General features: G+C 48.6%; 1 protein-coding gene across 3 annotated transcripts in view; it reads left to right on the top strand.

Moving 5' to 3' along the window:
- Positions 1-15,780, top strand: part of DUOX1 (dual oxidase 1) — a 280,203-nt gene that overhangs the window by 13,822 nt on the left and 250,601 nt on the right. The window contains exon 1 of one of the 3 annotated variants that reach the window (XM_069765808.1): positions 236-339. The exons of the other annotated variants lie outside the window; for them this stretch is intronic. The gene's annotated coding sequence lies outside the window, so the exon portion shown is untranslated. Of the gene's footprint in view, positions 1-235; positions 340-15,780 lie in introns of those variants that run through there. 3 annotated transcript variants of the gene reach the window in all.

The raw sequence follows: 15,780 nt of genomic DNA on the forward strand, positions 1-15,780 counted from the left end.
TCCATGAGTGAGTCCCATTGTGGGACACCTGGGTTCCACAGCACTCGGACAACGTGACGATCCGGCGGCTATGGAATGTGGTGGCCCAAGCGATGTGGGCCAGGGAGTTTCTCTCATCACACACAGTTGTTTGGTCCCAGCCAAAAGTGCATTGTCTAACCATAATTTTTTTTTGTCAACAGTGCTCAAAGTCAGAACACGTTGTTGTGCGATGAAGGATCGCTTCAACAAGGACCTTCGTCAAGAGAGCCGGGTTCCTAGTGGTTCTGGAGCAAGGATCCAGAAATATAAATATCACCGCATCCTGGCATTTTTGAGATCGGTCCTTGCCCAGAGAACGTAAGAATTTTTTGTGGTGTATTGGGTTGCGTTGTATTGCCCAATCTGTATTTTTTCTATTACACTGGAGTTGGTGCTTTTACTATTGTAAATGTTTGGTACTAATGTTTTTTTATTTTTTATTTTCCAAGTCATCCCTCCTGATAGCACCACCAGGAGGTTGTCCTTCATATCCTTGATAGGGACAGGAACACAGAAGAGGTTAAATAGCCCCTCCCCACCACCACCCTTCAGTTTTTTCCTGTCCCTATCAGGGACAGATGCAGGAGAGTGTTCTCCAGAAGAAATGGATTTACCTGATGCCTATCAGGTCCGGTCGAGCTGGTGCTCCTGGGGCGGTCTTCTCCTCCTGGAGGGGGCTCTGGACTGCAGGTGTCTCCATGAAGGGACTCCTGAGATCGCAAGATACCGACAGAGGTCCCTCACGCGATCAGGTAGAGCTGTGTGCTCCCGTCTGTTGCCTCATCCCTTCAGAAAGGGCTCTGAGGCAGTGGTTGCTGCAGCGGTGTTCGGCGCTGTTCCCTGGCCCCTTGGGGAGCCGGTGCCTGTGGCATCTCCCCGAACTTCAGGGACTTCCGGTGCTTTGCATAGGAGGGGGGCAGGCTGGTGACGACTTCTGGGGTGTGTGGCTGGATTCCCGGAGTTTCCAGCGCCGGCAGTTTCCGGTATCAGCCGGGCACACCGGAGAGAGAGAAGAGTCCGGGTCATGATTGCGCCCACATCAGGGGATCCCAGGCTGGTCAGCGTGCGTTTCAGATTATGCATGCGCAGTACAGCCGGGGACCTGCAATCACCGTGAATACCAACAGCTGAGCTCAGAAGGAGGACGAATCAGATGTTTTGAAGTTGGGTAAGACTGACATTTAATGATGACAGCTGACAGCACACCTGAGTAAGATGGAGGGTGCAAGTCATCCAGACTTCCAGTCCCTAGAGCTGCCCACGGACCATGTGAGTAAACGTGGTGGGGAAAGGACCTAGCGGGACTTTAGATCCAGTAGCTACAGGGCCTTCTTTTACATTTTAGGACAAAGGTCTGCTACAACTAAAAAGAAGGCTACCAAATGTCCATTATGTACCGCCAAATAGGGTTGAGCGACTTTTCCTTTTTTGAGGTCGAGTCGAGTTGAGCGAAACCCGACTTTCCCAAAAGTCGAGTCGAGTGAAATCGGCCGATTATCTTGAAAAGTCGGGGGATCGGCCAAAACATGAAACCCAATGCAAGTCAATGGGAAATCTCTATATATTTATATTTTCTTCAGCGCGATATAGCAGAAAAGCCAGTAATTCAATTGCCGGCTTTTCATTTCTCCTTCCTAAACCCGACATGATATGAGACATGGCTTACATTTAGTAAACCATGTCATATTCCCATTTTCTTGCATATTTCACACTACTAATGTTAGTAGTGTGTACGTGCAAAATTTGGGCGCTGTAGCTATTAAATTTAAGGGTTAAATCGCGGAAAAAAATGGCGTGGGCTCCCGCGCAATTTTCTCCGCCAGAGTGGTAAAGCCAGTGACTGAGGGCAGATATTAATAGCCTGGAGAGGCTATTCAGGTGGATTAAGAGTCTAATAAAATATTACAATAACCTGTGTCTTTATTTCATTAAAAGACTTTGTAATAATGTGTGTGTGCTTTTTAACCATTTCATACAATTGGATTAATAATGGATAGGTGTCATAATTGACGCCTCTCCATTATTAATCTGGCTTAATGTCACCTTACAATAGCAAGGTGACATTAACCCTTCATTATCCCATATCCCACCGCTACACTGGAGTGGGAAGAGAGTGGCCAAGTGCCAGAATAGGCGCATCTTCCAGATGTGCCTTTTCTGGGGTGGCTGGGGGCAGATGGTTTTAGCCAGGGGGGGCCAATAACCATGGACCCTCTCCAGGCTATTAATATCTGCCCTCAGTCACTGGCTTTACCACTCTGGCGGAGAAAATTGCGTGGGAGCCAATTTTTTCCACGATTTAACCCTTAAATTTAATAGCTACAGCGCCCAAATTTTGCACATACACACTACTAACAGTAGTGTTTGGAATATGGAAAAAAAAAATTGGCATATGACATGGATTACTGTATGTAAACCATGTCTCATATCATGTCGGGTTTTGGAAGGAGAGATGAAAAGCCGGCAATTGTATTACCGGCTTTTCTGCTATATCGCGCTGAAGTAAATATAAACATGTTGTTAGGACTGGCGGAACGCACCAAGACAGATGATAAAGGTGCGTTCGCAGTCCGGGGTCCACCGTGCAGGTGGAGACCTGCTGCTAGTAATTGGCAGACAATATGGCGGTACACTAAAGTATACACGCGTGGGTTAAACCTCACCCAGCGTGAAGAAAGCGATCCTGTTAACTCACAGGACCACAGTACCGCACTAAAGCGCGAGCAAGTGGTCAGCGGACTTAACCCCAGAAGGGATTGAAGCCCGATTAGACCCTTGCTGGCGTAACACCGCAACTGGGTGTGTAGAGCACCTTAGGACAAATATGTGCACAAGAGTGCGAGCGATGCCGCACTAACGGACGCCACTAACCACCCAGACTCGGGTATGGAAAGCGCAAGGCAAGCGCACGGCGCCGTACTGGCAGGCACAGCTATAGGACGCTGAGATGTGTGTATCGTGTAGATGGCAAGTCGGGCGCTAGATAGCTACCATCATCCGCGAACAGTCAACAACACTAGGGAGGGATATTTAGGAGCTTTCATCCTTCGACATACATCCATCTACACACACACATAATAACAAGACAATACTAGCGCATGGCCGTGCGGTCATGCGCAGTTTATATAGGAGCAGCACAGGAAGTGGCCACAGCACTTTTGCCCTTCTAGGACCTGCCAAGAGGACCAATGGAATGTGCTGCAGAGCCTGAGCACATGACCCTCGATCTCCAACGGGAGACCTTACGCTGGGCATGCTCAGTACATGCAGACAAGGACTTAGTCCCAGAGAAGTCCGCTCGCTGCTGACCAGTACTGACTTTAATGGCAGAGACTGGAGAAGCAGCACTAACTCTCTGAACAGAGTGAGAATGAGCAAGACGCTGGGACCGACGTCCTTGCTGAGCAGGCTCCACTGCGGCTGGACAAGAATGGGAGACCGCAGCGGAAGTGGCTCGAGATTCCCCCAGAGCAGAAGCGGGAACTCGACCCCTAACATTACCCCCCCTCCTAGGGCCCCCTCCTCCTTGGGCCTCGCTACGTTCAAAGGCAGCAATGAGCTGCGGAGCCCGAATGTGCTCCACAGGCTCCCAGGTTCTATCCTCTGGACCATGACCCTTCCAATCCACCAAATAAAATTTTTTGCCACGTACCACCTTGCTTCCCACAATAGCATTCACCTCAAATTCATCCGTGGATGAACCCGATGTCCCAGCAGATGACTCAGAAAAGCGAGACAAACGAACGGGCTTTAAGAGGGAAACGTGAAAGGTATCGGTGATACCAAGGCGTGGAGGAATGGCCAAACGGTAAACCACAGGGTTGACCTGTTCCAGAACTTTAAACGGGCCAATGTAGCGAGGAGCAAACTTAGTGGACTCAACTCGCAGCCTGATGTTACGGGCGGAGAGCCACACTAAGTCGCCGGGAGCAAAGACCGGAGCGGGGCGCCGGTGTGTATCAGCCGAAACCCTCATTCTCTCCTTGGAGGCCCGGATAGCATCCTGTGTGCGGTCCCAGATGTCACGTGCCTCCACCGCCCAGTCTGCCACCCTAGAATCGGTGGAGGACACGGGCATGGGCACAGGGACACGCGGATGCTGGCCGTAATTAAGGAGAAAAGGAGTTTGACCAGTGGAATCGGCTACGGCGTTGTTCAGGGCAAATTCCGCCCAAGGTAGCAAAGATGCCCAGTCATCCTGCCTAGCAGAGACGAAATGTCGCAAATATGTCACCAGAGTCTGATTGGTTCTCTCCACCAACCCATTCGTCTCGGGATGGTAAGCAGAGGAGAGGTTTAACTCTATGCTGAGTAAACGGCAGAGCTCTCTCCAAAACCGAGATGCAAACTGGGGACCCCGATCGCTGACAATTTTATCAGGCATACCATGCAAACGGAAAACGTGTTTAACGAACAACACCGCCAAGGCCCATGCTGAGGGTAACCGAGGAAGCGGCACCAAATGCACCATCTTAGAGAAATGGTCAGTGACAACCCAAATAATGGAGCAGCCACCCGACTTGGGTAGACCCACCACAAAGTCCATCCCGACCATCTCCCAGGGCCTGTCTGCCACCGGTAGAGGGTAAAGCAACCCAGCAGGCCGTTGCCGAGGAGACCGATTCTGGGCGCAAGAAACGCACGCCTGAATGTAGTCCCTGACATCTCGGGCCATATGCGGCCACCAGTATGTTCTCGCCAAAAGCTCTGATGTCCTCTTGGTCCCAAAATGCCCCCCCACTCTGGAGGAGTGAGCCCAAGAGAGAACCTCCGGTCGCAAGTTAGCTGGCACGAAAGTCTTGCCCGGGGGCACAGACTCCAGCGAAACCGGAGCTACAGTTCTCAGGCTCTCAGAAGGGACAATAAGCCGAGGCTCCTCCTCCTCCTCCTCAGATGACACTACGGAGCGGGAGAGAGCGTCGGCACGAACGTTCTTCTCCCCGGAGAGAAAATGGAGAGTAAAATGGAACCGGGAGAAGAACAGGGACCATCTAGCCTGGCGAGAATTCAGCCGCTGGGCCGTCTGTATATACACCAAGTTCTTGTGGTCAGTGAAGACTTGGAAGGGAAAGCGAGCTCCCTCCAAGAGGTGTCTCCACTCTGAAAAAGCCAACTTCATGGCTAGCAACTCCCTGTCCCCGATGGAATAATTCCTCTCCGCTGGTGTGAAGGTCTTGGAGAAGAAGAAGCAAGGATGCTTCCGACCTTGAGCATCCTTTTGGAAAAGGACTGCTCCAGCACCAACGGATGAGGCATCCACCTCCAAGATGAATGGTTTATCTACATCGGGGCGATGTAGGATGGGAGCGCTAGCGAAGTGTGACTTAATCGAGAGAAAGGCCTTGGAGACCTCCTCTGACCACAACTTGGGATTTGCTCCCTTCTTGGTGAGGGCGACCAAGGGAGCTACCAAAGTTGAGAAGTGTGGAATGAACTGGCGATAATAATTAATGAACCCCATAAAGCGCTGCACCGCTTTAAGAGAATGGGGTTCCTGCCAGTCCATTACAGCCTGTAGCTTGGCAGGATCCATAGCCAAACCCTGGGCAGAAATGATATAACCAAGGAAAGGCAAGGACTCCTGCTCAAACACACACTTCTCCAACTTAGCGTAGAGGGAGTTTGCCCGTAAGAGGTCGAAGACTTTGCGAACATCTCTCCGATGGGAGTCTATATCTGGAGAGTAGATGAGAATGTCATCCAGATAGACTACGACCGAGGTGGTGAGCATATCCCGAAAGATGTCGTTCACAAAGTCTTGGAAAACGGCTGGGGCATTACAGAGCCCAAAGGGCATCACTAGATATTCATAGTGCCCATCCCTGGTGTTAAAAGCCGTCTTCCATTCATCCCCCTCACGGATGCGAATCAGGTTGTAAGCACCCCGCAGATCTAACTTTGTAAATACCTTTGCTCCCCGTAGCCTATCAAAGAGCTCAGATATCAGGGGTAATGGGTACTTGTTCTTAACGGTAATGGCGTTAAGACCCCTGTAGTCTATGCATGGACGTAAGTCTCCAGTCTTCTTCTGTACGAAGAAGAACCCAGCCCCTGCCGGTGACACTGACTTCCTAATGAATCCTCTTGCCAGATTCTCCTGAATATACTGGGACATTGCCTCCGTCTCCGGGAGAGATAACGGGTAGACTCGACCCCGGGGAGGCTCAGCACCAGGCAAGAGGTCAATAGGACAGTCATAGGGGCGGTGAGGCGGAAGGGTCTCCGCAGCTCTTTTGGAGAACACGTCTGCATGGGACCAATAGTGCTTGGGGAGAGAGGAAAGATCTGCGGGTACCTGTGTAGTAGCAACCTGAACGCACTCCCTCTGACATCTACCCTCACAGGATTTACTCCATCCCAAAATTCTCCCAGAGGACCACTCAATATGAGGAGAATGGTAGCGAAGCCATGGCATCCCCAACAGGACCTCATCAATTCCCTCAGGAATGACTAATAGGGAGATTATCTCCTGATGTGATGGAGACACAGATAGGGTGAAAGGAATGGTTTGGTGGGTAATCTGTGAAGGTAGTGTTGACCCATTTACCACTCGAACGGTCACTGGCTGGGCGAGCATCACCAAGGGTATTGCGTGACGCTGGGCAAAGGCGGAGGACATAAAGTTACCCTCTGCCCCAGAATCCAAGCATAGCTCGACCGTGAGAGTGGATGGGCCTATGGTAATTGTCCCCTTGAAGGACAACTTTGAGGCAAACGTCGCCGTGTCTAGTGTACCTCCTCCAACTGCCACTAGACGCTGACGTTTCCCCGACCGCTGAGGACTCTTGGAGGCAAGACGTCCTGACTGCTGGCAAACATGACGAACCTTATGTGCACGAGCGGACTGAGACTTGGATCCCGCTCGTGTCACCTCCAAGGTCTCATGTGACTCAGATGCCTGGACTGGAGATTTCAAAGGTTTGGCGAAGGTAAGAGCCAGCCGAAACCTCTGCCTACACTGGGCTCGTTCCAACCTCCGCTCGTTAAAACGGAGGTCTATACGAGTAGAAATAGATATTAACTCCTCCAGTGTGGCAGGAATCTCCCTAGCGGCCAGAGCGTCCTTAACATGTTCAGCCAGGCCCCTCCAGAATATGGGGATAAGGGCTTTATCCGACCACTCCAGCTCGGAAGCTAAAGTACGGAATCGGACGGAAAAATGGCTGACCAAGGACTCACCCTGAGTTAATGCCAGTAGTTGGAGCGCTGTATCATGGGTGAGTTGAGGTCCTAGAAAGACCTTTTTCAGCGTGCCCAGAAACAACGGAGCACTCTGCACCACATGATCATCACGCTCCCACAGCGGCGTAGCCCACTCCAACGCCCTGCCCGACAACAGCGAGACAATAAATCCCACCTTAGCCCGCTCTGTAGGAAAACGTGCAGCCAGGAGCTCGAGATGGATAGAGCACTGGCTCACGAATCCACGACAATGTTCGCTCTCTCCAGCAAACTTGTCAGGTAGTGGGAGACGGGATAAAGTCGGAGCAGGGGTGGCAGTGGACAAACTGGCTGCGGCTACACTTGCAGCCTGCACAGCTACAGCAGTGACATCCACAGCTGAGGTTGTACGCTCAAGAGCCGCCAACCTTCCCTCCAGCTGCTGGATGTACCGCTGTAAACGCTGGTCGTCCGCCATTTTACTAGCCAGACTCTGGCGCTAGTATTCTGTTAGGACTGGCGGAACGCACCAAGACAGATGATAAAGGTGCGTTCGCAGTCCGGGGTCCACCGTGCAGGTGGAGACCTGCTGCTAGTAATTGGCAGACAATATGGCGGTACACTAAAGTATACACGCGTGGGTTAAACCTCACCCAGCGTGAAGAAAGCGATCCTGTTAACTCACAGGACCGCAGTACCGCACTAAAGCGCGAGCAAGTGGTCAGCGGACTTAACCCCAGAAGGGATTGAAGCCCGATTAGACCCTTGCTGGCGTAACACCGCAACTGGGTGTGTAGAGCACCTTAGGACAAATATGTGCACAAGAGTGCGAGCGATGCCGCACTAACGGACGCCACTAACCACCCAGACTCGGGTATGGAAAGCGCAAGGCAAGCGCACGGCGCCGTACTGGCAGGCACAGCTATAGGACGCTGAGATGTGTGTATCGTGTAGATGGCAAGTCGGGCGCTAGATAGCTACCATCATCCGCGAACAGTCAACAACACTAGGGAGGGATATTTAGGAGCTTTCATCCTTCGACATACATCCATCTACACACACACATAATAACAAGACAATACTAGCGCATGGCCGTGCGGTCATGCGCAGTTTATATAGGAGCAGCACAGGAAGTGGCCACAGCACTTTTGCCCTTCTAGGACCTGCCAAGAGGACCAATGGAATGTGCTGCAGAGCCTGAGCACATGACCCTCGATCTCCAACGGGAGACCTTACGCTGGGCATGCTCAGTACATGCAGACAAGGACTTAGTCCCAGAGAAGTCCGCTCGCTGCTGACCAGTACTGACTTTAATGGCAGAGACTGGAGAAGCAGCACTAACTCTCTGAACAGAGTGAGAATGAGCAAGACGCTGGGACCGACGTCCTTGCTGAGCAGGCTCCACTGCGGCTGGACAAGAATGGGAGACCGCAGCGGAAGTGGCTCGAGATTCCCCCAGAGCAGAAGCGGGAACTCGACCCCTAACACATGTATATATATAAATGTGTCTCAATGACATATATATATATATACAGTGGGGCAAAAAAGTATTTAGTCAGTCAGCAATAGTGCAAGTTCCACCACTTAAAAAGATGAGAGGCGTCTGTAATTTACATCATAGGTAGACCACAACTATGGGAGACAAACTGAGAAAAAAAAATCCAGAAAATCACATTGTCTGTTTTTTTAACATTTTATATGCATATTATGGTGGAAAATAAGTATTTGGTCAGAAACAAAATTTCATCTCAATACTTTGTAATATATCCTTTGTTGGCAATGACAGAGGTCAAACGTTTTCTGTAAGTCTTCACAAGGTTGCCACACACTGTTGTTGGTATGTTCGCCCATTCCTCCATGCAGATCTCCTCTAGAGCAGTGATGTTTTTGGCTTTTCGCTTGGCAACACGGACTTTCAACTCCCTCCAAAGGTTTTCTATAGGGTTGAGATCTGGAGACTGGCTAGGCCACTCCAGGACCTTGAAATGCTTCTTACGAAGCCACTCCTTCGTTGCACTGGCGGTGTGCTTTGGATCATTGTCATGTTGAAAGACCTAGCCACATTTCATCTTCAATACCCTTGCTGATGGAAGGAGGTTTGCACTCAAAATCTCACGATACATGGCCCCATTCATTCTTTCATGTACCCGGATCAGTCGTCCTGGCCCCTTTGCAGAGAAACAGCCCCAAAGCATGATGTTTCCACCACCATGCTTTACAGTAGGTATGGTGTTTGATGGATGCAACTCAGTATTCTTTTTCCTCCAAACACGACAAGTTGTGTTTCTACCAAACAGTTCCAGTTTGGTTTCATCAGACCATAGGACATTCTCCCAAAACTCCTCTGGATCATCCAAATGCTCTCTAGCAAACTTCAGACGGGCCCGGACATGTACTGGCTTAAGCAGTGGGACACGTCTGGCACTGCAGGATCTGAGTCCATGGTGGCGTAGTGTGTTACTTATGGTAGGCCTTGTTACATTGGTCCCAGCTCTCTGCAGTTCATTCACTAGGTCCCCCCGCGTGGTTCTGGGATTTTTGCTCACCGTTCTTGTGATCATTCTGACCCCACGGGGTGGAATTTTGCGTGGAGCCCCAGATCGAGGGAGATTATCAGTGGTCTTGCATGTCTTCCATTTTCTAATTATTGCTCCCACTGTTGATTTTTTCACTCCAAGCTGGTTGGCTATTGCAGATTCAGTCTTCCCAGCCTGGTGCAGGGCTACAATTTTGTTTCTGGTGTCCTTTAACAGCTCTTTGGTCTTCACCATAGTGGAGTTTGGAGTCAGACTGTTTGAGGGTGTGCACAGGTGTCTTTTTATACTGATAACAAGTTTAAACAGGTGCCATTACTACAGGGTATGAGTGGAGGAAAGAGGAGACTCTTAAAGAAGAAGTTACAGGTCTGTGAGAGCCAGAAATCTTGATTGTTTGTTTCTGACCAAATACTTATTTTCCACCATAATATGCAAAAAAAATGATAAAAAAACAGACAATGTGATTTTCTGGATTTTTTTTTCTCAGTTTGTCTCCCATAGTTGAGGTCTACCTATGATGTAAATTACAGACGCCTCTCATCTTTTTAAGTGGTGGAACTTGCACTATTGCTGACTGACTAAATACTTTTTTGCCCCACTGTATATATATATATATATATATATATATATATATATATAAACAAAACCCGACTTTGGAGCGAAGATCGCCGACCTCCGACTCGATCCCACAGTGGGATCGGGTCGGTTTCACGAAACCCGACTTTGCCAAAAGTCGGCGACTTTTGAAATTGGCCGATCCGTTTCGCTCAACCCTACCGCCAAACTCCCAGATGGTTATAACAAGAAATTATGCGAAGTGTGCATAGCTAAAATACTCAAAGATGAACAGGCTTCTGTTAGGGTTGGCGGAACGCACCGAATATATTTATTAAGTAGGATTGGTGCGTTCGCCACCCGGGATCCACCGTGCAGGAAAGAGCCTGCTGCTAAGTGAATGGCAGCACTATATGGTGGTACAAAGGGATTACACACACGGGTTAACTTCATCCTGTGTGAAGGAAGTGATCCCTGTTAAGTCACAGGGTCGCGGTACCGCACAGAGAGCGCAAGCAAGGAACCACAGAACTCTATCCCAGGACACAGGATTGGAGTTAGTGTATACCTCTTGCGATCGACACCACATTTGGGGTATCAGAGGAAACTATTATGGACAGAAGTGCATGCTGTGCCACACTAGCAGACGCCACTAACCACCCAGACTTGGGTAAGGTAAGCGCACTAATAGCGCACGGCGCTGCACTGGCGGTCACAGCAGTTAGACGCTGCTTCGTGTGTTAAGGCTGTGATTTCAGCCGGGCGCTAGATTGCAACCATACACCTTACACGAACAGTCATACACAAGGGATGGGTTTTTTAAGGAACGACTTGCACTCATCAACACACACACGATAACAATAGTATACTAGCGCATGGCCGTGCGGTCATGCGAAGCTTATATAGCTGCAGTACGTTCAGGACCCTTCAAAGAAGGACCAATGGATTTGCAGCAGTACCTGAGCATGTGACCCTAGATCTCCATTGAGAGATCTTGCCCTGGGCATGTTCAGTGTGTGCAAAGCAGGATTTAGTTCTAGCACCTGCAGGACCTTCCTGAGCATGTGACCCTAGATCTCCACTGAGAGATCTTGCCCTGGGCATGCTCAGTGTGTGCAAAGCAGGACTTAGACCCAGAAAAGCCTGCAGGGTACAATAGCTGAGCCAGGAGAGGCAGTAGTAACCCTTTGCACCGTGCCAGTCTCAGCGAGATGCTGGGAGCGACGTCTTTGCTGAGCAGGCTCTACTGCGGCCGATGCAGAATGGGAGACTGCAGCAGACACGGATCGAGATTCCCCCTGTGCAGCAGAGGAAACTCGACTCCTAACAGCTTCATTGTTAACTAATATAAAAACCATGATTAGAGATGAAGTCCAGGCTACCATCTCAGCAATGGTTCCACCCCAATTCCCTCGTCCTAAGAGACCCAGTTGGGATGTGGACTGGAGTTCGGAAGCAGGAGAGGTATCAGGATATTCCGACCTGGACTCAGGTGAGGAGGACAATTCCTTGGTAATGGTTCCAGAGGAATGCAAAAGATACCCATTTTCATCCAAAAACACGGATGTTCTCCTAAAAGCGGTTAGAAGTACCATGAAGGTAGAGGACTCCACTGAACCACTATCGGTTCAGGATGAGATGTTCTGTGACCTGAGAACCCGCAGCAACAGAGTATTTCCAGTAAACAACCATATAACAGCAATGTTACTGGAAGAATGGGAAGATGTAGTCCCGAGGGACTTCAAGTACCGTCTTCCCTTTAATCCGGAAAAAACTAAAGTCTGGGAATCTATACCAAAGATCGACATTCCGGTAGCAAAAGTTTCAAGGAAAACATCTATTCCTTTTGAAGACTCATCTGGCTTAAAAGACCCGATGGATAAGAGATCAGAAGATCTTCTTAAAAAAGCCTGGGAGTCATCAGCTGCCATTATGAAAGCAAACATAGCGGCAACCTCTGTAGCAAGATCCATGAGTCTCTGGGTAGACGAACTGGAAGATCACATTAAAGACAGGACTCCTACGGAAGAAATTCCGAAGTCTCTCTCAATACTAAATATGGCGACTGATTTCATGGCAGATGCTTCAGCGGAGTCAGTGCGTTTTGCAGCCAGAAATAACGCACTGTCCAATGCGGCAAGACGGGCCCTGTGGCTAAGATCCTGGACAGGAGATACTCAATCGAAAAAGAAACTGTGTACATTTCCATTCTCAGGTTCTCATGTACTCGGTCCAGTCCTAGATGAGCTGCTCGAGAAAGCATCTGACAAGAAAAAAGGCTTTCCTGAAGAGAAGCCAAAGAAGACGCCATTCTTTCGGAAAACTCACTCCCACCCTAGGCAGGACTACAAAGGGAAAGGGAAGTCAGGCAAATGGGGCTACCCTAAAGGTGGCAGGGGAAGAGGTTCCTTTCGATACCAATCGTCAGGACCCAGCAGACAATGACGCCAACAATATAGGAGGAAGACTACAGTACTTCCTAGAGGGATGGCAGAATATCACTCTGAATCAGTTGATTCTACAGACAGTCACCCAAGGGTACAGGATAGCATTCACTCACCTACCCCCCAAAAGGTACTGCCTAATGCGTACCGAGTCATCAGCAGTTCATCAAAGACTATTAGCAGACATACAGGAGCTCTTAGAGCTGCAGGTCATAGTTCCGGTACCCCATCACCAGCGATTTCATGGACATTACTCCAGCCTTTTCTCCATAAAAAAAACATGCAGAGAACACCGTACAATAATAAACTTAGGACCATTAAATCAATGGGTGGCTTACAAACGCTTCAAGGTGGAGTCTCTCCAATCAATCATACCTTTAATAAAAAAGAACTCAGTAATGTGCATGCTAGAACTCAAACACGCGTACTATCATGTGCCCATCCATTCCTCACACCAAAGATTCCTCAGATTTGCAATAAAGGGCCACAAGAAAATACTTAATTTCCAGTTCCAGTGTTTACCATTTGGTCTCACTTCTGCCCCAAGAATATTCACAAAACTCATGACAGCGGTCATGGCTCACCTAAGAGAAAAATAAGTTCTCAATGCTCCATACCTGGATGATCTGTTGTTGATAGCAGATTCGTCTCATTAGATGGAAGAATCCTTAAAAATGACCATATCACTCCTGAAGAGTCTAGAGTGTATATTTCAAAAAAGTAAAGTCTCAAACCAGAAAGAGAGAAAATATTCCTGAGAGTACTACTAGATTCCGAATGGGAATACTCCTTCCTACCAGACCAAAAACAACGAACAATCAAACAAGAATTTTAAGCATTAAGAAAAAATGCAAATACATTTCCATCAGGAAAGCCATGAGGATTCTAGGTCTGATGACCTCATGTATTCCTAGCGTACAATGGAGCCAGTTTCACTCCAGAACGCTTCAACGGGAAGTTGAAGAAAAAGTCATTAGACAACAAAATGTTGTTTCCCAGCGAAGTAAAGCAATCCCTCTCATGGTGGGTCAACATAGAAAACCTCAAAAAAGGGAGACCTTGGAGAGTGTCTCCATGCATAAATATAACCACCAATGCAAGATTAAGCAGCTGGGGAGCCCACATAGAAGAACGTTACCTTCAGGGAACATGGCCCACATCGGTACACAACAGTTCCTCCAATTACAGGGAACTCAGAGCGGTTTGGGAAGCACAAAAAAGGTGCCAAGAGGAGATGCAGGGGCGTTACATCAGAATCTTCTCAGACAACTCCACCACGGCATCGTTTTTTCTTCATCAGGGAGGTCCGAGGCACCGTCGCCTCCAGAGACTAGCAGAATCAACATTCTCTTGGGTGGATAGCACTGTGAAGTCCATCACGGCAGTAGATCTAAAAGGTTTAGAGAACAAGATAGCAGACTTTCTCAGCAGAGAAAAGGTGCAACCCTCGGAGTGGTCGCTAAATGAAAAAGTCTTTGTTCAGCTAACTCAGCAATGGGGCACACCACAAATAGACTTATTTGCCTCAAAGCAAAATACAAAGACAAAAGAATTCTTTTTGTTAAATCCAAGAAAAAATCCAACTGGCGTGGACCCCTTGGCTCAACACTGGGACATGGAACTTGCTTATGCATTCCCTCCGAAGTGGGCTACGATATGGGTTTGAGGCCTAGTACGCTAAAGGTACAAATTTCAGCTTTAAGCGCCTTTTATGACTATCCACTAGCTGATCACCCCTGGGTAGTGAGGTTCATCAGAGCTACGCAACATATCAGGCCAACAATACGTAGTTCAGTACTCCCCTGGAATCTCAGCTTGGTACTACACGAATTACAGAAAGCACCATATGAACCGCTAGATCAAGCAGACCTAAAGTCTGCAACATTCAAAACCGTCTTCCTAGTCGCAATAACGTCAGCAAGGCGAATAGGTGAGATCCAAGCTCTGTCCATAATAGACCCATACTTAAAAATGCAAGAAGATTGCATTATTCTAAAACTGGATCCCACGTTTCTTCCAAAAGTAGTGACAGACTTTCACAGAAACCAGGAAATGATATTGCCTATATTCTGCCAGAACTACAACAATGACAAAGAACATTCTCTCCAGTCCCTGGATGTTAAAAGAACAGTATTGCAATATCTAAAACGTACAGACGGCTGGAGAATTGACTCAAGCCTCTTTATCCAGATGTCCGGGAAGAATAGAGGGAAAAAAGCCTCAATGGCTACTCTAGCCAGATGGATTAAATCTACCATTTGCGCTGCGTATAGTTCAGCCAGTGAATCTCCTCCAGAAAACCTAAAGGCTCACTCACTAAGAGCAATATCTGCTTCATGGGCACAGAGTGCAGGTGCATCCATGGACCAAATTTGCCGGGCGGCAACTTGGTCTAACTCAAATACCTTTTGCAAACACTACAAGCTAGACATTCTGTCAAATCAACAGACTGTCTTTGGGAGGAAAGTCCTCCAAGCTGTAATCCCACCCTGAATAGGAGTTTTTTTGTATTTCTCTTGGTGGTGCTGTCAGGAGGGACGACCTGGAAACTAGGAATTAGTCCTACCGGTAATGGTATTTCCAGGAGTCCATCATGACAGCAACCATTATTTACCCTCCCTTGAATTCTTGTCTGATGTGTGATATGAACATGTATAGAGAGGAAGTTCAATAAAATTGTGTTGCATCCATCCTGATGTTGTACTTTGGAAAATCACTGAAGGGTGTTGGTGGGGAAGGGCTATTTAACCTCTTCTGTGTTCCTGTCCCTATCAAGGATATGAAGGACAACCTCCTGGTGGTGCTGTTATGATGGACTCCTGGAAATACCATTACCGGTAGGACTAATTCCTAGTTTTTTCACAGCATATGGAGCAGCACTCTTGACCCTGGTTCTGGAGCGGTCCTTTATCAAACAGCCACTGACCCATCCCAGCCATCCAGCAGCGCTGCAGCAAGTGGGCCTGCAACACAGACTGGAAACCAGGAAGCTGGTCCATCAGGTGTTCCCCTTTTTGGGGGGCTCTTCCTGGCAGCATCAGAGGGCCTCGGACAGGTCACTC

Source organism: Ranitomeya imitator, chromosome 4 (assembly GCF_032444005.1).
Source record: "Ranitomeya imitator isolate aRanImi1 chromosome 4, aRanImi1.pri, whole genome shotgun sequence".
Taxonomy (NCBI): domain Eukaryota; kingdom Metazoa; phylum Chordata; class Amphibia; order Anura; family Dendrobatidae; genus Ranitomeya; species Ranitomeya imitator.